This window comes from Pan troglodytes, chromosome 4 (assembly GCF_028858775.2).
Source record: "Pan troglodytes isolate AG18354 chromosome 4, NHGRI_mPanTro3-v2.0_pri, whole genome shotgun sequence".
Lineage (NCBI taxonomy): Eukaryota > Metazoa > Chordata > Mammalia > Primates > Hominidae > Pan > Pan troglodytes.
Window position 1 is genome coordinate 107199105 of NC_072402.2, and position 9315 is coordinate 107208419.

Below are 9315 nucleotides of genomic sequence, written 5' to 3' on the forward strand. Positions count from 1 at the left end.
TACTTCTGGAACTCAGTCCTAAGGATCAGTGCCAAGTGCCAGCATCTGTGGTGTTTCTGCTAGAGAAGGGGTGGTTATCATGGCTCCTGGATGTTCAAATTTGTCATCTGATCCTCTGGCCCTACCGGATATTCTGTGAAGTGTCTAATATCATTTCATCAGTTCTATTTCTGCTCAAATTTGCAAAAGTGGATTCTGCAGAAGAACTCTACGCAGCCTATCATTCCAATAGCAACACTTCCTCCCTCCTCAAAACAAAACAAAATAGAACCCAACCCTAGTAAAATTTCACTGCTTATTGTTTAATTATCACCGGAATGTACCATATTTATAGATATTGACAAGATAATTTAATGTAAATTAGTGCTATTTATTTATTTACAGAGATTTCGTTATAAAAATAAAACCCAGAGCTTTCTAGCCAAAGCTCTTCCCCTCCCTCTGCAGTAATCAGCAGAATTCATTCTTCCTGCTTCTTTGGTTTCACAAATAATCTGAGCCTTCAAACGGAGCCTGTGAAGTTAACAACTTCCTCATTAACACATGTCTTATCCTTGCAAGGACTTCCATTCATTCACTAAGTTCTTAACCATTTATTGGGATGATACATAAACATCCTGAAATTCTACTTCCAAACTGCACGCAATGTTGACTGTCATACAAAAAATTTAGGAATCTTCCTATGAATAGCCTCAATGTGAACATTAATGCAGCAGGCAAATATTTTTTATTAGCTCTATTGGAGAGAAATGTGTATGCAGGGTGAAGGAAGGAAAGGACAGAGCTGGAATAAACTGAAATACATTCCCACATGAAAGGACTGTGACTAGAGAGAGAGGTCACTACACTCAGGGACAGTAGGTGGGCATCAAACTCAAGTGGCTAAAATTGGAATTTAAAGAGTTTGTGGGTGCATAATAAACATTTCCTCATGTATCAGAGTGGTTATAATCTCAAAAATAACTTTTATTTTCCACTTGATGGAATACAGTGCAATCATAAACATATTTTAAGAAGGTTATTATTTTTAGCTAGAATTGATTGGACATTTAGTGTATGCCATCATTAAGACTTTGCATCCTGCACCTCATTTATTACTCCCAACAGCACAAGGCAGATATTGTCAACACCCTTTTAGAGATAAAGTGATTCCCAGAGAGGTTAATTCATTGTCCAAGGTAATTCAGCAACTAAACGACAGAGGTGAGACCTTCTGGTTAAAAACCAAAAATTCCTACACTGATTTATGAAGATTCTGCAGCAACATTGAAAAGTTGCTTATGATTTTATGTTAACTGCCAGAAGAAGAGTAGAAAACTATGCACACTGTGACACAATTATGTGACAACTTCCTTTACATATGGAGAAAGAATTGGAAGGGAACACATGTCGTGTGCCACTCACTTTTGTGTCCCAGAAACTAAGAGAATCAGTAAACAGCCCATAAAAGCAAAAAAAAAAAAAAAAAAAAAAAAAAGGAGGGTGTGTGGGTGTGGTTGGACAGGTGCATGAGCACACGAGGAAGGGTTTTAATGGGGCAAGCAAAATAAGTTAGTGAACTTGAACTTATTTGCTAAACACGTAGAACACAGGATTAGAACTCCCAGACTCTGCCCCTTGTGCAGTCGGGTAATGGAATTGTTGGAGTTTTGTTTTCTCCCACTATTTTTTTTTAAGTGTTTGAAAGTGGCTACATTGTTTCTATAATAAAAAGAGAGATAAGAATACCCTATACACAGAAGTAGACAGGTTCAGGGTTTCAGTCCCTGAGAAGCACTGAGCAAGTAAAGGCTGAGGAACCTGGGGTCAGGCTGCAGAAACTAGGATCAGTACTACCCCCATTGCCTCCAGGAACATGCTAAGCTCTGCCTGGCTCAAAGCCAAGTTTGGATGGCGTCCACGAGGCCACTGAGCAAGCGGCTTTGAAAGATCATGCTGTCTCATTGGCAGTCAGGAACTGCGGGAAAGTAAATATTTACTGGTTCCAGGAAGGGAAACCCATTATCCTAGGATCCTAGGGATGAACTTTTCTATGACTGTGGCAAAATTCACATGAAAAAAAAATGGTTTGGGAACCTCTTCACCTGTGAGGTTTTTCACCATGCCTCACCAAACAGACTGGCTTCCAGTACTACCCCTTTACCTTGGTGAAATGAGCCTAGACACAGTTCTACCATATGAGCAGCGGCTGGTGCCTTTTACCCTGTAAAGGGTAAGTGATGGAAAGAGAATAGTGCAGAAAAAATGTAAATGCAGCTCAGAGAAGGGATGGATGATAGATCAAGGGAGGCTTCCTGAAGAAGGTGTCACTGAAGTTAGGTCATGTAAAAAGATATGTATCCATGGGGGGAAAGGGATCGAAAGCTAATTCTGAAAGAATAGAGACACCTGAGCAAAGACCCAGAGGAAAGAAAAGGTCAAGGCAAGCATTTCTCTGGAGCATCATCTACTGAAGATCATCATAAGTATTTTCAACTTCTCAAAACCAGTATGACATGCGACATGCTGCATGCTGTATAGTCATCTCCAGCCCTGTGATCCGTGAGTTCTAGAAGCGAATGCACTTCAATCAACATATTCAGGTTTACTTGAAGAAACACCAGATGAAAGGCCTTCAGGTCCTCATGTTATATGTAATAGGGTAAATGTTTTGGTTTGTACTTTGAGAAAGGAAAACTTCAGCATCAGACAGTAGTTTAATAATAGCTTAGTCTGGAAGGAACAGAAAAATAGACATAAACTGGAGCATAGTTATCAATAGACTAAAAATGTCCAGATGTGGCCCAGGTAGAAGAATAGTTAACCACCAAGGTGGTGTGGGAGCCAGCCTCAATATGCCTGGCCTCCTCCTACTCACACCCTTGTGTAGCAGCTTTCACATTCTACCAGGGTTGGTCTGTGTGACTCACAGAATATGGCAGAAATAATGGTATGTCACTCCGAGATCATGTTATGGATTACACTGTGGCTTTTGCCTCAGTCTCTCACTTTCTTGGATCACTTGTGCTGGGGAAAGTTAGCTTGCATATATGAGCTGTCCTGTGAAGGGGCCCACATGGTGAGGAACTGAAGACTCCAGCCAACAGCCACACCAGTGAACTTGGAAACCGATCCTGCAGTCCTTGCCAGCAGCTTGACTTTGCAGAGACCTCATGAGGAACCCTGAGCCAGACCACAAAGCCAAGCCACTCCTGGATTCCTGGCCCTTACACATGGTGCCAGGTAAGTGATGAATGTTTGTTGTCTTAAGGTGGTGAGTTTGGGGCAAATTTGTTACTCAGAGATGTGTAACTAATCCCACGGAGAATGGTGGACACTGTGGGTCCCCGCAGGGAGTACACTCAGGGAAATCATCTAAGACAGAGAGGAGTAAGGAAGGCCACGTAGCAGAGTCATACTCTAGGGCGTCTGATCTCACATGCCCTAACTTCCCTTCACAAATCTCTTTTAACAAAGAATCTACTCAAGATATTTTACTAGAATGTAAAGAGCGTGTGTTTTCTGTTGGTTCAGATTCTTGATTACAAAACTAAAAGTCATGTGGCATCAGCGATTCATACTTTTTTATTTTTTATTTTTGAGATGGGTCTCGCTCTGTCACCCAGGCTGGAGTGCAGTGGCACAGTCTTGGCTCATTGCAACCTCCGCCTCCCGGGTTCAAGCGATTCTCCTGCCTCAAGCGATTCTCCTGCCTCAGACTCCTGAGTAGGTAACGTGTCCAGAATTGGTGGGATCTTGGTCTCACTGACTTCAAGAATGAAGCCGCAGACCCTCGTGGTGAGTGTTACAGTTCTTAAAGGCTGCGTGTCCGGAGTTTGTTCCTTCTGATGTTCGGATGTGTTCGGAGTTTCTTCCTTCTGGTGGGTTCGTGGTCTCGCTGGCTCAGGAGTGAAGCTGCAGACCTTGGCGGTGAGTGTTACAGCTCATAAAGGCAGTGCGGACCCAAAGACTGAGCAGCAGCAAGATTTTTTGCAAAGAGCAAAATAACAAAACTTGTACAGTATGGAGGGGGACCCGACAGGGTTGCCACTGCTGGCTGGGGCAACCTGCTTTTATTCCCTTATCTGGCCTCACTCACATCCTGCTGATTGGTCCATTTCACAGAGAGCTGATTGGTCTGTTTTGACAAGGTGCTGATTGGAGCGTTTACAATCCCTGAGCTAGACACAAAAGTTCTCCAAGTCCCCACCAGATCAGCTAGACACAGAGCAATGATTGGTGCATTCACAAGGTTCACAAACCTTGAGCTAGACACAGGGTGCTGATTAATGCATTTACAAACCTTGAGCGAGACACAGAGTGCTGATTGGTGTAGCTACAATTCCTTAGCTAGACATAAAGGTTCTCCAAGTCCCCACTAGACTCAGGAGCCCATCTGGCTTCACCTAGCTTCGGGGGCGCAGGCGGAGCTGGCCGCCAGTCCCGCGCCTTGTGCCCGCGCTCCTCAGCCTTGGGGTCGTCGATGGGACCGGGCGCCGAGGAGCAGGGGGCGGCGCTTGTCGCGGACGCTCCGCGCGCAGGAGCCTACGGCTGGGGGGAGGCTCCGGCATGGCGGGCTGCAGGTCCGGTGCCCTGCTCTGCAGGGAGGCAGCTGAGGCCCGGCGAGAATTCCAGCGCAGTGCCGGCGGGCGGAACTGCTGGGGGACTCGGCGCACCCTCCGCAGCTGCTGGCCCGGGTGCTAAGCCCCTCACTGCCCGGGGCCCACCGAGCCCACGCCCACCCGGAACTCGCGCTGGCCCGCCGCGCAGCCCCGGTTCCCACCCGCGCCTCTCCCTCCACACCTCCCTGCAAGCAGAGGGAGCCGGCTCCGACCTCGGCCAGCCCAGAGAGGGACTCCCATAGCCGGCTCCGATCTCGGGCGGCCCAGAGAAGGACTCCCATAGTGCAGCGGCGGGCTGGCGGGCTGAAGGGCTTCTCAAGCGCGGCCGGAGTGGGCGCCAAGGCTGAGGCGCCGCCGAGAGCGAGCTGCCAGCACGCTGTCACCTCTCACTGAGATTACAGGTACGTGCCACCATGCCCAGCTAATGTTTTGTATTTTTACCAGAGACAGGGTTTCACCATGTTGGCCAGGCTGGTCTCAAAGTCCTGCCATCAAGTGATTCGCCTGCCTCCGCCTCCCAAAGTGCTGGGATTACAGGCATGAGCCACCGCGCCTGGCCAATTCATACTCTTGAATGCCTGGGCTTTGCTGTAGCACCCCTGGAAGTAGGTGTGTGAGTAGCTTACCCTTGTGGAGGAGTGTTCTGAAGTGAATCCTGGATACTTTATCTGAACACTACTGGGCTTTGACAAATCTGGAGGTTCTCACTGGTGCTTCTGGAGTCTGATGGTGACTCAGACCTTATCTTCCTGACTGATATTTACAGTAACTAACATTTTAAATGGCTGTGCTACTGACCCTGCGCTAAATATTTTGTATGAATTTTGTTGTTTAACCTAAGACAATCCTATTACATAGGTACTATTGAAATTCTCCTATTAGAGATGTGGAAACGGAGGCACAGAGAGGCGATACAGTGTCTAGGGTCGTACAGTTCTTAAGTAACAGAGTTAAGGCATGAATCTGATTGGTTTGATTGCAATGCCCATGCTCTAAACTACTTGTGCTGTAAATGCCTGTAGGAGGATTTTTGCTACCTGTAGACTTGGCACTTCTAGATAATCAGCCTATTTTGGGGGGTATTTGATTATTCACACAGAATCCCTCATTCTTTCTGGTTGATTGCAGTGTTCAAGCTAAAGCACTCTAAAATTCAGCTTTATCAAATACACAGCTTAAAGCCTTCTACTGAAAGAATGGCAAGTACTTCATTTTTAAATACACAAGTGGGGAGAAAAATGGCTTTCTTATCAACGCCCAAGTTTCTTACACCTCATCTAAAATTGTACACTTCGCTGTACCTTTTCGTGTTTTCTCCCATTGCTCCTGGCTTGATGATGGAATGCTTTAATTTGCTCCACATATAATATTCTTGCACCACTGTTTTCTGTAATTTATACCACATGCTGTCCACTTTCTTGTACTGTTTTATTCGGTAAAGCACTTTAGATGCCCGTTTACATGAAAGATGTTATTTGAAATGAAATCGTATTGCAAGCTACATTATTATAATTTCCTTTTTGCTTTGGTCCTACTTCATCTTACACAGTTGCCAGATGTTTGATGCAGTGCTGAAATTTAAGTGGAAAGGGCGTTTGGAATTGATGCTCATGTATTACTTATTTAATCTGCTGCCAGTGCAATCCACTATCAAGTTTTCAGTTTTTAATATATCCCAGGGTCTGCCCTGACATCCGTCTTACTTGTTTCATGGAGAAAATCTGCACTATGGACATTGTTACAAGTTAAGCATAAGCTGGTAAGTTGTTTTGGCTTTGGAATAACACCTCAGGGTACAGCTTAATAAGGGCACACAGTTATTATGGATAATGGAAAAGTTTGTCAGTTCTCAATTATTTAGTGACTAATTGGCCTTGGCCCTTTGTTTCTGTTGTTTTTCCATCCTTTCCCTTTGCCTTTTATTCATTCCAATGTTCTTTAGTATTTTTGGAAGGTAGACAAAAAGGAAGAAAAATTTGAACTGGTCATCTGGATGACTTTTTGGCAGATCTTGATAAAGACACAACAAAACAGAAAAAAATATTGCTTTGAAGACAAAGGTGAAGCTGGGACCTAAAACTTTCATGTTCTAGGATTTGTGATTCTCAGTAGATTTGAGGACATATGTTAACGTATTTCAGGTATCAAATGGCAGTTGCCTAACTTAATTTTGCTAGGAGGGCTACATTGATAGTGATAAAAAAAAGATGACAATAATGCTGTTTTTATTATCATTTACAAGAAAACACATTCTAATGTCTTTTTGGTACTGAAGAGATACGCTAACAAGGTAGATGGCACATGGGGTTTTTCTGAGTTATCATTCTTCTGCTTGTTTGCTCCAATCTCTGAATGTTTAAACTCATTATATGGCTTAAGGCTTACGGCCACCTATTTTCTCTAACTTTCAGAGCACGTTGTCTGTGGTGCTTTCCTAGAAGTGGATGTTATTATGTCCCAAACTAGAAGAATGCACTCTTCAAGGGTGGAGATGGGTGTTGGTTCATCTTTTGTCCTTCCCAGTACACTTGAAAGCACAATTTCTTGCAGAAAGCTGGTGTCAGGAAGTACTTCAATAACTAGTCAGTAAAATATTTTATTTTTGTTCCAAGAATTACACCATTTATCAGTAAAATACTATTGACCTGTAAATAACATTATATTCTCCCAGCCTTTGAAGTCAGGGAAGATAGAACTGGAAGATAGCTTAGAAGAACCTAACCCAATTCCAGATTTCATAGTAAGGCAGTAGACCAGAGATCTGGATCTAACAATTGTTTTCATTATGATCTTGGACAAGCAATTAACCAATTCTGAATTCAAATTTACTCCATTTAAAAATATTTAAAGTTTCGGTGGACATTAAATGAGATGATGGATGCCAAAGTGCATTGTAAAATTTTAACTGCCCTAGCAATGTCAATCCAGGAAACTGATGCCTAGAGAAGTTAAGGGCTGACTCCGGGGTATATTTTTTTAGTCAGTGGCAGAGCCAGATTTCTTTGGGAGGTACAGTGTAATTAAGTAAGTACTGAATTTGGAGTGAGAAGGAAGGTAGGCTTCAAGTAGATCATAATTTTGCTTGGAATATACCCAGAATATTTTGCCACTTTGGTTAGTATGAATTTGAAATATAACAATTAAAGTTGAGAGCATTGAAAAATAAAACTGACCTTAAGGTACTGTCACTCAGCAGGCAGCTAGCTGAATTTCTTCATGATGTGTAGAATGGGAATGATAAGATCAGCTCTACTTCCCTTCTCCGGATGCTGTGTCTATCACAGGGTATAATGCATGTAAAAATATTTGGGAAAATAGTAATGAACGATGTAAATGTCATTATTATTGTTTCCTGCTTCCATCATATTGAATGTTTCAGGTCAGGAAGAAAAAAAAACAATTCTCATGCAAATTTCAAATTAAGTCACTGGAATAGCTTGGTATAAAACTTTTGGGGAAATCGTTTTTTCCAAGCGTGATAAGCCCATTAAATCTTTTTTTTAAATGATGCTTCTTTCATTAAAAACTTCTTTATCTTCTTTTATTTTTCTTCCCAAGACCATTAATCATATTATTTTTTGATATCTTGCTGTGCTCCTATTATTAATCATCTTTGTTTGATTCCTGTCATTAATCTTTACCATGCACTTTTCCCCTACTACCTGAGTGACTCATTCTCTTCTACGTGCACCAACCTATGGATCCTTACAAATAAGTGCTCTGAATTTAAACAAACTCAGGAATTATTCAGTTGCCCCTTTGGGAAAATAGCTGAGATTTTAAAACTTGTGTTTCTCTTTAAGAGAATTACTATAAAAGAAAGCTGTCCTGAATCGTAACTCTTACTACTTCCCAATTTATAGAGTTCTTTCTGCATAAGGAAAGAATCCATACAGAAAGAATCTCAAATAAACACCTAATAAAGGAAATTCAGCTCACATTAAAATACTAGAATACCAGATGGTGGAATTTAAGTATTATTTAACTACTGTTTATCCTACCCAGTGCTCATTTTAAACTCAACATTTTTGAGAATTATTCATGGATCCACAGTTGTATTTCATGCAGATAACAAGCTTAGTTTGTGGTGAATTACCAGAATGCACCCATAATTTCCATCCTTCCTTGGTTATTGTTAATTTGGATGGCAACTATTAGTTAAAGTTGAGAGGCTTTCCAAAGCAAATCGACATCAAGCTATCGTGGACAATAATTTTTTCAGCAATCTGCAGGGAGGGCAAATCATTAAGTTTTACAGGGTGGAAGAACTCACCAAAGAATGTGATGTTCCATCTGCCGAAGCTGAAAAACACAACTGTTTGATGAGCATGTTTCTTGCTTTGTAGCTGCCTGCCCACTGAGCAAGCAGTTATTCTTGCTTCTATCTAATGGCTGTGGTGTAACTTTTAAGTGAATATAAAAAACAATTTCATCTCTAACACCTCTCCATGTGAATGGATAAAAGATCAACAGAGCTGTCTCTTAACACAGCACAATTTCCTATGTAAAGTCACAAGGCCCTTTGAAATGATCACTAGGACACACATTATGGCAAATGTAGATGGCTGAGCTCCTCTTGACTCTGGTGCTCACCATATATTTGTGTTTTATTCACATTGTGTTAGGGAAAATGACAAGCTTTCCTGCTCTAAGTCGTTAAAAGAAATACTAGGAGAACTTTTAAAAGATCAACATCCATTCCATTGCTAAAAGC